Source organism: Dermochelys coriacea, chromosome 1 (genome assembly GCF_009764565.3).
Source record: "Dermochelys coriacea isolate rDerCor1 chromosome 1, rDerCor1.pri.v4, whole genome shotgun sequence".
Taxonomy (NCBI): Eukaryota; Metazoa; Chordata; order Testudines; family Dermochelyidae; genus Dermochelys; species Dermochelys coriacea.
In genome coordinates, this window is record NC_050068.2 from 119,714,876 (window position 1) to 119,728,169 (window position 13,294).

Sequence of the window (13,294 nt, forward strand, 5' to 3'; positions counted from 1 at the left end):
GTTAATTGTGGAGTATAATGAGTGGATACGATGATGAGGACGGATCTACCCTCATCTGGTGGGATTTAATGTTCAGTGAGTTTATGGTTCTAGTTCATATGGTCCAATGGAAAAAGTCTCTCAGTCCCTTTCCCATAGTTGATGCACGATGTCGTACCGGCTCACACCTCCTGGTACTGTCGGTGGCCGATGATGTGTTCGATGTAGATGTCCCTGGGATGCGCACTTCTTTGCATTGAAGCGGAGTCCCATCCAATCGGCAGCTCAACTGGTGGCATCTAGCGTACATTGGAGGTTCTCTGGGTCGTCTGCGGTCAGGACCAGGTCATCCGCGTAAGCCAGGACGCTCACTCTCTCGCCGTGGAGGTTGAAGCCATCTGTGCCATTGGAGATCGCTCGCAGCAACGGCTCCATGGCGAGGTTAAAGATGATGAGGCTGAGGGGACAGCCCTGCTTAACTCTGCTCCAGATCGGGATTTCGGCAGTCTCCCCTTCGACCGAGTGAATGGTGGTGCTGCATCCCTTGTACACCTCTCGGATTACACGGAGGAAGTTCTCTGGCATCCCAAACTCCTGGAGCGTGGCAAAGATGTGGTGGTGGGGCATGGACCCAAAGGCATTAGCCAGGGTGAGCCATGCTACTGTGCACTGCCTCCGCGCACTTTACTACAGAAAATTCTTTCCTAGGTAACTCAGATCCCACCCCATCTAACATCCCATCACAGGCCAGTAGGCCTATTTACCATGAATATTTAAAGATCAATTAATTACCAAAATCATGTTATCCCATCATACCATCTCCTCCATAAACTTATCAAGTTTAATCATAAAGCCAGATAGATCTTTTGCCCCCACTGCTTCCCTTGGAAGACTATTTTGGACAGCTCTGGCCTACGGTGACTGACAGACGCATGGTATAAATTTCAGAGTAGCAGCCGTGTTAGTCTGTATCGACAAAAAGAAAAGGAGGACTTGTGGCACCTTAGAGACCAAGAAATTTATTTGAGCATAAGCTTTTGTGAGCTACAGCTCACTTCATCGGATGCATTCAATGGAAAGCTTATGCTCAAATAAATTTGTTGGTGTCTAAGGTGCCACAAGTACTCCTTTTCTTTTTATGGTATAAATTGATTGATAAATTGAGTCAAAATTCCTGATTTAGCATTTTCAATAAATGTGGTGTGGAAAGCACACTAGTTATCAAGGCAGCACAGTTGACCATGGCCACATAAGAGGAGAGATAAGAAATACGCTGTACTTGCTTTGATAGCCTGAATTATATCCTCTTAAAAATCAGTAAATGCTGTTGCCCACTCACATCATCAGTTACTTCTGTGGGGCTTTATGCAGGGTCCATGTGTGGAGAATGAGACTACCTGCAGGCACAAGGGTCCACCTGGACAGGGCTTCTTGCAGGATTGGGACTTGTTTTCTTTATTTTATAGTGACATTGGACCTATGTCTCATCTTAAATCCTACTCTATCTTGTTAAAAATGCATAACTTTAATAAAAAGTCATCAGTAGTCAAAACATAATTTTCTTTTTCCTACATGTGCTGTTAGTTTACTTTTGAACTTTAAACTGGACGTGGAGAAGAAACTGGTCAATTTTGTTCTCAGATGCTCATGTTTCAAAAACTGAAGGAAATGTTGAAATCAACCCAAAAAATTGAAGAGGAAATCAGCAAGGTTATGTTTAATACAAAACTTAAATACCTGTGTATCTTAGGACGCCTTTCATTTTGCCCCTTTTTAAAGCAAATGACATACCTGGATGTGTTGCCATCAGGTGTAATTTCATTGCTGGTTTTATGATAGTCCATGTTTACTTAAAGTTCAGCTTCCTGAAGACTGAGGTGAGAACCTCAGCTTTAATTGTTTTTTGTAAAGTACCTGTCTAGCCTTCATGGTTTCAAAGCAAAGCTTTGCACCCAAGGGCTCCAAAACCTGAACCTGAACACAAATAAGCAAAACCGCCATTCATTTTGAAGACGTTCAGGAATTTCCAGTTCACAGGGCGGGGAGCGGACTGACTCCGTTCTGAAAGTTTGAGGTTGGCAGCAGTACCGTTCGCAGGCTTGGACGGCCACAGCTTGTGGGGGCGGGTTGGCGATAGCACGGGCTCGCTGAAGTGCCAAGGGCACGTTGGGTCAGGGAGCGGCTCTTTTCCCACCTTGCACAGTGTGGGGCACCCCACTGGCTCTAGGTAACGCAAGTGCCGGTTGCATGGCTAGTGCTCAGCTGCCCGTTTTGGCTTGCAGCAGGGCAGGCCCCCTCACGTTGAGAGCGGGGGCCTCGGCGTGCAGCAGGTGGAGGACACAAGCATAGGCGCCGGAAGGAACCAGGGGCGCCCCCGCCCCCGGCTTGAAGTGGGTCCCCCCATATCCAGGGTTTACAGCGGGGTTCAGCGGCTCTCAACACCCCCACGCTGCACACGGTCCCAGCGCCCCCGGACACAAGCGGGGGAGGGGATTTGACCGAGGACCCCTCCCCGGGGGGGCGGCGCTGCGCTGCGGCAGAGGGCGCGCGGGCGGGAGCCGGCCTGCAGGGGGCCGAGCCGCTGCGGCGGGAGGAGGGGCCGGGCTGCCTTCTGCCGTCACAACCCGGAGCTGCGGGGCGCGTCGACGCCTCCGGCCGCTGGAGCCCCGGCGGCGGAGCGGGGCGCTGCTGCGAGCCATGTTGGGCGGGAGCGGCTGAGGCGCGGAGCGGAGGTAAGGAGGGGGCTCGTTTCCCGGGCTGTGCCCCCCACTTCCCCCGCCGGGCTCGGTGCAGGGGACCAGCAGGACGGGGCAGGGGTCGCTGCTCCGGACCGCGCCCCGGCTCGGGCCAGGGGACGCTCGGCTCGGCTCGGCTCGGCTCCCCTTGGCGCCGGCAGCTGCCCGCCGTGGGCAGGGCTGGTTCCCCGCGCGTGGGGTGGGCCCGGGGGGAAGCGCCGCGATGTCCGCAGCCCGCGCGTGGGGAGGGCGGGGGGGCGTTTGTGACCGGGGCTGCGGGTGGTTTGATTGCGGTGCCGATGCCCCGGTGACAGCCCTGGAGCCTGCCCCGCCGCTCGGCTCGTGCCCCAGCCTGGTGATCGGCTGGTGCCGAGACCGCGGGCATCACTTTGCCGGGAGGGAACAAATCCTGACTTGTGAATCGTAACAGCGGCTCTCCGGGTCTCCGCGCGGCAGCTGCTCCGCTGCAGGCCTGGCGGGCTGATGCCGGGGGCTTCTGCTCCCTGCAAGCTTAGGAACCAGGGATGGACGAGGGAAGGGGTATGCTGTATTGCCTACCCAAATAAGGGGGAATGTTGAGTTTCCCTACTTAATCCCGCCGGTCAAGGTGTTCATATGCAGTATCCATTTTGAACAGGCTTATGATGCTTGCTGTTTACTTAACAAAAAGAAAAGGAGGACTTGTGGCACCTTGGAGACTAACAAATTTAGTTGAGCATAAGCTTTCCACTGAAGGCATCCGATGAAGTGAGCTGTAGCTCACAAAAGCTTATGCTCAAATAAATTTGTTAGTCTCTAAGGTGCCACAAGTCCTCCTTTTCTTTTTGCAGATACAGACTAACACGGCTGCTACTCTGAAACCTATTTACTTAACAGGCACTGTCAAGGTCTCCCTCCGGTTTCAAAAAATCATTTTTGTCCAACTTCCCACTTACTAGTCCAGCTGTTTGTAGGCCAGAGTGAATCTTTTTCCATGTCAGCATAATTTTGTTTTCTGTATTGTTGATCTTGAGAAGTGGGCTAGTGTGATCACTCTAAAATAGCTGTGCCTAGCGTTTGGTGTTTTGGAGGAAAAAATAGATGCATATACATAACTGTCTTGCAAACAGATGCAGAACTTCAAAACTGATTTTTGTAATTAATCCTGCCAACAATCCATTTGAATTTATTATTATGTGACAGTCGCATTGTCATTTATTTTCATCCATGTTTCTGGGTGTTTTATCACAGAGCCTGTGTTTTGACATTAGCATGGGCACCTCTTTTATTATTTTGTATAGTGATGTTCGTGTACATGGTACTTCACAGAAATACTTGATGGCAAGATCTTTGCACCTGAGGAATTTACAATCTAAATTGTATGTCTATTTTCACAGAAGTACTGTGATCCAACACTAAGTGTTAAAATCAAAATGGTACAGTGTGTTGCATCCACCTCTTCCCCCATTCTTTGCAAGTGACTCTCTTCTGAGTTGGAAGCTCCACCTGATGTTACTCCAGAGCTTGAGTGGGAGGAGTTTCCTCCCATCCAATGCAACTCCCATCACTCAAATTGAAAAAAATAAGGTTGGAGCAGGATTCTAAACCCCTATCTGCAAACCAATTGCTTGCTTGTACCTGGGGTGCCTTGAGGGCTTTTGTGATCTCTGCCTTTCCAGTTAAGTTATCATGCAAGAGGTAGAAAGAGGCCACAGTATCAGGACTATAGTCACATGACAAATACTGATAAACCCAGGTGGGTTGAGTAGATGATGGAGAGGGAGTACAAAATTTGAGAGCATCCACTTTGAAAATGGATTAAGCTAAAGTGGAAAAGGCATTCTTCTTCTGGAATATGTGTGTCCACACTGGGAGCTATTCTGGAATAGTTTATTTTGCAGTAATCATTCTGGTCAATTGCCGTATGCATACAAGCCCTAAAAGGAAACAGATTGCTTATAACATATCTTGGATTTTATTATCCATGTGCAAGACCAGAGTATATCAACAGCGGAGATCTATCTGCATAAGAACAGCTATACTGGGTCAGACCAAAGGTCCATCTAGCTCAGTATCCTGTCTTCCAACAGTGGCCAATGCCAGGTGCCCCAGAGGGTGTGGACAAAACAGGTAATCACCAAATGATCCATCCCCTATCGCCCATTCCCAGCTTCTGACAAACAGAGGCTAGGGACACCATTCCTGCCCATCCTGGCTAAAAGCAATTGATAGACCTATTCTCCATTAACTTATCTAATCCTTTTTTGATTTTGTTTTTTTAAATCTAAGGGAATGATATAGAGGTGGTTGTATGTGCATTTGATTCAAACTCTTGACTCGGTCATGTCAGCAGATGTGAGTTTAAAAGTGCAGGTTGTCCTGGAAAACAGCTTTACACTTGTGTTTGTCTCAAAGCCTCCTGTTCTTAAAAGCTCACCGTTGAGTTATGTTTTCCTTCTGAAGATTCAGTTCAACAGGTTGCTTGGCTTGGGAACTCCTAGGTGAATATAAGCTAATTATTTTCCTCTCAGTTTCTCACTAAACTCAACACTAGTGTTAAATGTTGGAGGGGAACTGAGAGTGGTGTGGAAATGCAATAGGTCTTTACATGTGTATAAACTTCGATATTTAAAAATGTTAAACCTTAGCACTTTGTTGGCTAGTCCAAATTTAGATAAGGAATTTGCTGCTGCTCCCCTCCCAACCAGTAGTACCAGGTTCAGTTAGTTTCTATTGTAGTACTCTATTTTCAGCTATCTGTACCTGTGCCATACATGTTTCCTAAAGACTGACATATGACAGCTTTACACTGGAGTGAATTTGTTTTTAATGATCAAATTTTAATATAATCCCTAATGTGCACTAATACCTTTTGAAAATACCAATGAAATAATCATTACAAGGAGTAATTTGAACTATAGAAGGAAGATGCCTGATTCTGATCTCTGTGACCAAGATCCATACAAATTAGGTGTTTACCTAAAACATCCTTACCCAAAAAATTTCTACAGCAGTTTTAAGAAGCACTTGAACTTACAGGAATGATAGCAGAACCTTCCAAATCTCTGATGGAGCGAAGAACTTCGAAAGAGTTGATATAAACAACTGTGACACCTCTACCCCTCAAAACGCAGACTGAGAACGGAATCTCAGCCATGTAACAGGCTCTCTTATGCAGAACTGCTTCTGATGACATCACTAGCATGCAGTCCATTCTGGGCACAGTTCAGATGATGCTGCAGGATCTGACTGTGTGGACAGCAGAGTCTGAAGAACAGATTTTAGCTTTTGAAGACCAATTCTGGGCTGTACAAGAAGTGGAGGCAAAACCTGCCTGACTTGATAAAAGCCCTGCAGGACAAAGGGGATAGATCTCAGCACTGCAATATGAGGGTCGTAGCAAACATGCTAATTCCTTCATTACATATTAATCAAGCTGCCTTAGGACACAGACTTGGATCGGATGCACAGATCACCTGCATCTAAGCCTCATTTATACACCCGAGGATGATGACTAGGAGCTGTGGGTCCAGGGAGCAATCCAGAGCAGGCAGCCTGGCAAACCTGGAAATAATAGGTTTCAGAGTAGCAGCCGTGTTAGTCTGTATTCGCAAAAAGAAAAGGAGTACTTGTGGCACCTTAGAGACTAACAAATTTATTTGAGCATAAGCTTTCATGAGCTACAGCTCACTTCATCGGATGCATTTTTCCACCATTAGCAAGGTTGCAAAGTCAAACATTAAAAATTAGGCAATATCAGAATTAAGATTGCCGTTGCAAAGTCAAGGTTGTATAACTCATCTCCACTAACCCATTTTACTTCATCCATGGTTCCTTTTGTTGCCTGCTTCATCACTCGGTGTGTTTCTAGTGCAAAGATGATTGGTGGTAGCACACACCCTTGTCTAACTCCAGTCACAATATCGAATTACTCACCCAGGCCTGCATCTGATTATACTGCTCATCTACTTCCATCATATAAACTTGTTATGTTGATCAGCTTGTCTGGGATCCCGTAGTCAGCAATATTCCACCGGGTATCAAATGCTTTCTTAAAGTCAATAAATTTGGATAAAGGTGTGCTTTTGCCAAGTAGCAGCTTTTACGATGATCTCTCAAAGGGTGAATATCTGTTCACAACATGATGTACCTGGATGGAACCAAGCCTATTCTTCTCTTAATATGTCATCTACTTCAGTCTGTTCAGCATAACGGTGCCCAATACTTTGCCCGAGGCTGGTAGCAGTACAATAGGTCCCAGGTTCATTCAGTGAATATGATCACCCTTTTTTGTTAATGACACTGTGATATATCTTTCCAGTCTTGTGGCACTTGTTCTTTCACCAAAGTTGAATTCTGTTAACCACAAAATCTTTCCCCTGTTTAAGATCTTGGAAGGTTGCTTTAATTTCATTAATGTTGTTGGCCCTCTTCTATTTCTAATTTAGTACTGGCATTTCTCTTAAACCTGAGCATGATCATCTGCCCTGGGCCGTTTAATATGGAATGGAAACTTTTGCCATTGTCTGGCTTGTTCTTCATGCATTTTCAACGCCTGTACCCGAGAGTCCCTGGTGAGCATCACCTGTGACTGTCTGGCTCTTCCTGAGAGGTCTGTCGCTGTTCTATAGAGCTGCTTGATGTCTCCCCTCTCTGCTGCTTCCTCTGCCTTTTCAGTGTTCTCCTGAAACTAGGCACTTCTCTCTTACCTGCCTCTCCTCTCTCTCTCGTCTTCTCTGTATGTGCCACTGCGTAGCAACAGGATGTCTTGCTTGTTTCGTAGGGCATACGTGTCGCAATCACCTGAGCTTTCTCTGATATCCTGCTCTGTCAGCTCTTTGTATAGTCTGGGAAAGCTGGCACAGGTTACGTGAGAAATGAAAGAAGTACCATCTGACTATACTTGGTGTCAGTGAGACGAGATGGGCAGGGAGTGGGGTGATGGTGCTACAATCTTACACAGTGAAATCTTGATTATCTGATTGGGGCCAGGTAGGATAACCAAAAATCCAGATAAACCAGAGAATGAGTTGTTGTTGTTGTCGGCCCCGGGCAGTGGGGCTCCTGCTGTCATGCTGACAGTTGGAGCCCCAGCTGCTAACAGCCCCAGGCAGCTGTTGGTTCGGTTAATACAGAGAGCCGGATGATGGAGGCTTGGTTAAACAGTTCTACTGTACTCGGGATGTGGAATGGACAAAAGAGGTGTAATTCTGTTGAATAACAACATCACAACAAAGCCTCTGCTGGCTTGGGAGCCAGTGAACAACAGAATAACAGCCAGACTGCCAACAAGACATGTCAAGCATACAATAATCGGAGTACATGCACCAACAAATGCAGAAGGTGACAGTGAAAAGGATACATTCTCTGCGCAAGTGCAGCAAGTATTTGATGGCGTGCCTAACCATGACATTAACTTGATTGGCAACAGCTCTATTGGCTGGGAAAGCATTATGGGCACAGCAGCAGAAGGCATTCAAACTGATATGGCAAACAGTTCTTGAATTTCTGTCACAAATAACCAAAAGATAGGAGTCAGTCTCTTCTAGCACAAGAGGATTCGCAAGGTCACGTTGAGATCACCAGACAATGTGATTGTCAGCCAGATAAATCATGTGTGTATAAATAAGAGATGGACATCTTTTTGGAGGGATGTCAGAGTAAGCAGAGGAGCAGATGTTGGCTCAGATTGTCTTTCAGTGGGTACGTTACAACTTCAAGTAAAAAAAAAAAAAAAAAAAATGAAGTTGGACAACACAAGTGTTTATAGCAGTAGAGAAGTTCAAGAACAAAGAAATGCAGATCAGATTGTACTTCGCAACCATTCCAGTGTTTTGCAGGACCAGGCCAATGAAAGTTTGGAGGACACAGATGGTCAGACTGGAAGAAGATGGTAGTTGAGATGGCAGAGGAAGTAGTGAGCCACTGAAGATGCATGAATTATATCTGGGCCCTTGGCAGTGATTGACTAGTGGAAAGCTATGAAGGCAAAAAAGGAACAGGCAAAACTCTTAGATGTGTATGCAAAGTGCTTAGGGAAGTGGATTTAAAATAACAGAAACCTATATGCCTGTTTTCCTTATCTACTTGCACCTCTAGCCAGTTTCCAAGCTAGGAGAACTAGCCTATGCGGTTTACAGTCTGGACCCAGACCGTGTGTGTTTGTGTCAGTCAGATGTCAGCCTTTTCACTGTCACACTCAGGGCCACCTCCTTTTCCTGCTTTCCTCCCGACCCCGGCTTCTTGTCCGATCTGCGTCACCATTCTCCACCCTCAGGCTTCTCATCCAATCTCAAGCCACCCCCACCTTCTCCATGAGTCTTTCTCCCAGTCTCTTTGCCCAGAAAATCCTAGTTCTCCCCCGTTTAACAGCTCCACTGGTTCCTCTTCCCAGTCTCCCCTATTCACCCCAGCTTCATCTTGTCCAATCCCAGTTTTCATCACAGGCTCCTAGTGTAACTAGTTCCAGTCTCCCCTTCAGTTCCTGGGTACAGTTCTTCTCCCCCATTCAGTTCCAGTCTCACCAGACTCCTCACCCCAATCTACTCCTTTCTCTTCCCCTGATCAGATGGCTTCTTCCTTCACGCTGATCGGGCGCCGGTGGGGGTGGCGGGGAGTCACTGAAAGCACAGACAGGCTCTGAGAGCAGGGGAGCCTATCTCAGAGCAGCTGGGAGCAGCCATTATAAAATAGGGAAAGACCAGCTTCAGCGTGGTAGTCCTGGGCTGGAGCACGCTCAGTTGCAGTGTGGGGATGGCACATGTGCAGTCTGGTCAGCACTAGGAGCTGAGAGGCTCGAGCGTGCTCAGTGAGGATGGAATCTTTGGAGATTTTCGCTGTTTAAGCTCTAGCTAAGTCTAGTGGGTGGGTGTGAACTGCAGTTTTTTTTTTTTTCAATGGTTTATAATGTGTCTAAATTTGGGCTGATTTCCCCTGGGATGTCAAAGGGCACCTCCCTGACACAAAGGCCACCTCCACCCCCTTGCCAAATTTCAAATCCCTGCTCCGTAGCATAGGGGCATTAGATCATTTCAGAGAAAAGGACGCAATAATTTTTTAAATATAGACACAATGTATTCTTTCCTAGCTTTGTTCTCGGAAACAGGTTACAGCTGAACCATTTTGGCATGGAAAACTTCAGCCCACATGGTTAAAGTTTGGCAAAGTTATAGGCAACTGAAAATAGAGTCTTGTAATGGGAAGTGTCAGGCAATCTTAATACTTGTAGTGTGCATTGGTGAGAACACAACAACACCTCCCCTTTTGTCAGGTGCCATGGGAACACTAAAGAATGTAAAGTGCCAGGATCTCTGTGTTATGTCCCATGTCATAACATCTTCCTCAGGCTCCTCCACTCTTCCCAAAACACATGGCACTGTGCTGCTCACAGTGCCTCTGAACACCATGGAAAAACATTTGTTCAGTATGAATTCAAAGATACAAGTGCTACCAAATTAATTGCCAATAGTACTTAGGCTTTTGATCATTCAAATAATGAACTGGCCTGATCCGGCTTAGCTTATGAGACCTGACAAAATTGTAGCCTGAGGGAATAGACCTTTATTTCATGGTGTTAGTAAAATTAAATCTTGTACATTTCAAATATTTGCAAGAAGAAAATTCACAAGGAATAGTTGATTCCCCCCCACCCCCATATTAACTTGGCCTGGTTTAGCCCCTTATATTTTAGCAAAGTTTAAATATTTCACTTTCTAAGAGGAGTTGGTAAGAACTATATTTCTATTAAGATTACTTAACATGTAGGGGTACCAATTACATTACAATAAGAAGGCCTTCAACACAAGACTTAAATTCAAGTTTCCTGCTTCATTTTGTGAAAGGTTCTATGTTGACCCGAAATTGAGTTTTCATGTTGCTTACTACGTGACACTTTGATCTCTGTCTCAATATCCAAATGTTCTGTACTAAATACACTAAGGTCAGGCTACAACTCTGTGCTTCCAAGAAGCCTTCCTGCCAGGAGAGAACAACTTGTTATGCCCAGAAGGATGTCTCATTCTTGTTTATATAATATATAAAAAGCTAGCACAGCGAAATGTAATTAATAAGAAATGTAAATGTGGTCTCCTGTACTAAATGAATCTTGTGCTGAGATTGCTGGGTGGATTTGTGTTAGGGTTGCCAGCCCTCCAGGATTGTCCTGGAGTCTCCAGGAATTAAAGATTAATCTTTAGTTAGAGATTGTGTCATGTGGTGATACCTTCAGGAATACATCCAACCAAAAGTGGCAGTCCTAATTCATATTATTGACTGATTAAACATTGAGAGAATTTCAGTCATTCAGAAAAAAACATATATAGTTATGAATCAGGTTGTCTTGATTGGATAAAATGTTCAGGTTTCAGAGTAGCAGCCGTGTTAGTCTGTATTCGCAAAAAGAAAAGGAGTACTTGTGGCACCTTAGAGACTAACAAATTTATTAGAGCATAAGCTTTCGTGAGCTACAGCTCACTTCATCGAATGCATTCGATGAAGTGAGCTGTAGCTCACGAAAGCTTATGCTCTAATAAATTTGTTAGTCTCTAAGGTGCCACAAGTACTCCTTTTCTTTTTATAAAATGTTCAGTAATTCTGTTTTCTCAGCTGGTCAAAATACAGTAGCCCAGGAATGGTAGAAAGCCTGTTGTCTCTAGGTACTGTGGGAACCTATTGATTTCAGGGGGAATTGCACTGTTCAGCACTCTGTAATATTGGGTCCAAAATTAGCAACTGCATCAACATTTATTAGATAGGATGACTAGACTTATAACAATGATTTGGCAGAGCATAAATAAAACCATTCTAGAAACATCACAGGCTCAACTAGAGCTTTAAATTAGCTATCTGTATGTGCAGGATATTGCACTGCTTTTCAATGGCCACTGCAATGCCACTTATCTTCAAGCAGGATAATCCTGCCTGGGGAGAGTAGGCTCCTGCTGAGCAAGGGTATCTGCTCTGCCCCGAGCCGCTGCCAAGCCAATCTCCAACACAGAGTTGTTACAGAAGAGCTACTTTAGAGACGCAGTGTGAGGCAGAATAAGTGGGGTGCAAATGGAAGGAAATACAATGGAGGACACAAGCTTTTTAATCAAACTTCCTCACTGGAAGGTACCAGTGGTTTGGGGTTACTCTTGCTCCACACGCACGTGCGTGCTAAAGCCCCATCTTGTGATCTGAAACTACTTTTCTTCCTCACTTTTGTAGCAGCAGGTGACATTTAGCTTGTCTAAAAATTTTGCTAATAAATCTTATTTCTTACTTAGCCAAGAGAGTTATAAATTTCAGGGGGCCAAATGTGACACAAGAGCAGAGAAATGTTCCATTTTCCTGCTTTACCTCCACTGCTGCGCTCCAAGTTAATTTACAGATTCCCCTGTGGGAGAATTACATCTTTGCTGCCCATGCACATAGCATTTCCCTGTAGGTTATAACTTGCCTGGAGTGGAAGTTTCTCCCTTGCCCCCATTAGTCAGTTAATCAGTCAATTGATTCTTACAGTAGTAAATCTGGATGTTCCCATTATTCATGTGACTGTCCAAGGATAGACAAAAGGATGTGGGGCTGACCCTGCTGGCCTTTGTGGCAGCCTGTTTGGGTTAAATGGCTTGGCAGATGCACAAAAGGGAGGAAAAAAGAGAAGAACAGGAACAAGACATGACTGCAAATCCCCCTTTTTTTTGGTCCTTAAAATAAATTTCTCTGTTTCCATGTAGTAACGTGTGGGGAATTTTGCCTCTTTCTCTCCAGACAGACACAAAAGTAGCCCAGGGTTGTGCCCCTTGCCCCCCAGTCTTTGATAAGCCGTGTGTGGCAGGCAGGCATGTTTACAAAGAGGAGGGATGGATGTAATGGAGAGTTTGTCAGAGATAAGGAAATCCTCCCAAACTGGCCTTCATTTTAGTGGCAGAATTTTAATAAGGGCCTGCCACAAGCCCCCTCCAGCACAATACTGGATTAACCCCTTGAAGTTAGCTCTTTGATCCCAACAGGATATTGCCAGGAGTAACCCACCTCTTTTCTAATCTATAGTTTTCTGTCACTTGTCTTTAACAGACAGCTTTTACTGCATTTACAACTGATGTGTTGTACAGCCGAATTGCAGTAGCAAAAAGGAAATAGTGGATTCAAATCCAGCACCAGATAATCCCTCTTAGCCACTAAGGATGAAATAGCCCTCGGCCTCGGTGCATTAGAACCCACAGAACATGTTCAGTTTCTGTTAGGTGATCTGCTTTTGTATGAAGAAGGCAAAATGCAGGTGCATGTGTGGTCAAATTAGCTAGTCATAGAGATGGCTATAATTTCTTAGAACAGGGTTACTATATTTTAAGTTCCCAAATAGAGGATGCTGCTGGAGAGAGGAGCAGCTGGGGGTGGGTGCAGTTAGGGGATGCTGGAGAGGGTATTTGGAAGGTGCTGGAGGGGGTACCTGCAGCCTCACTTTTGAGATGGATGGCAGTGTCGTTCCATGGCAGGGCGGCTGGCATAGGCCTAGACACAGCGCCAGCCTATCAGTCAGCACCTCCCTGTGGGCCTCTCCCCCACCCCAGGGCAGGGAGCTGGGACCTGGCCCTGTCACCCTCCCGGCAGGGCTCTGA

At 45.7% G+C, this 13,294-nt stretch overlaps 1 protein-coding gene across 20 annotated transcripts in view; it reads left to right on the forward strand.

The window, feature by feature from the left end:
• The first annotated feature begins 2,507 nt into the window (after positions 1–2,507).
• The window catches only part of INPP4A (inositol polyphosphate-4-phosphatase type I A), a 188,054-nt gene continuing 177,267 nt past the window's right edge, over positions 2,508–13,294 (forward strand). For 5 of the 20 annotated variants that reach the window (XM_043520062.1, XM_043490522.1, XM_043519539.1 and 2 more), the window contains exon 1: positions 2,622–2,698. The gene's annotated coding sequence lies outside the window, so the exon portion shown is untranslated. Of the gene's footprint in view, positions 2,712–13,294 lie in introns of all 20 variants that reach the window. The other 15 variants (XM_038387987.2, XM_043519806.1, XM_038388025.2 and 12 more) reach the window with 12 other exon arrangements.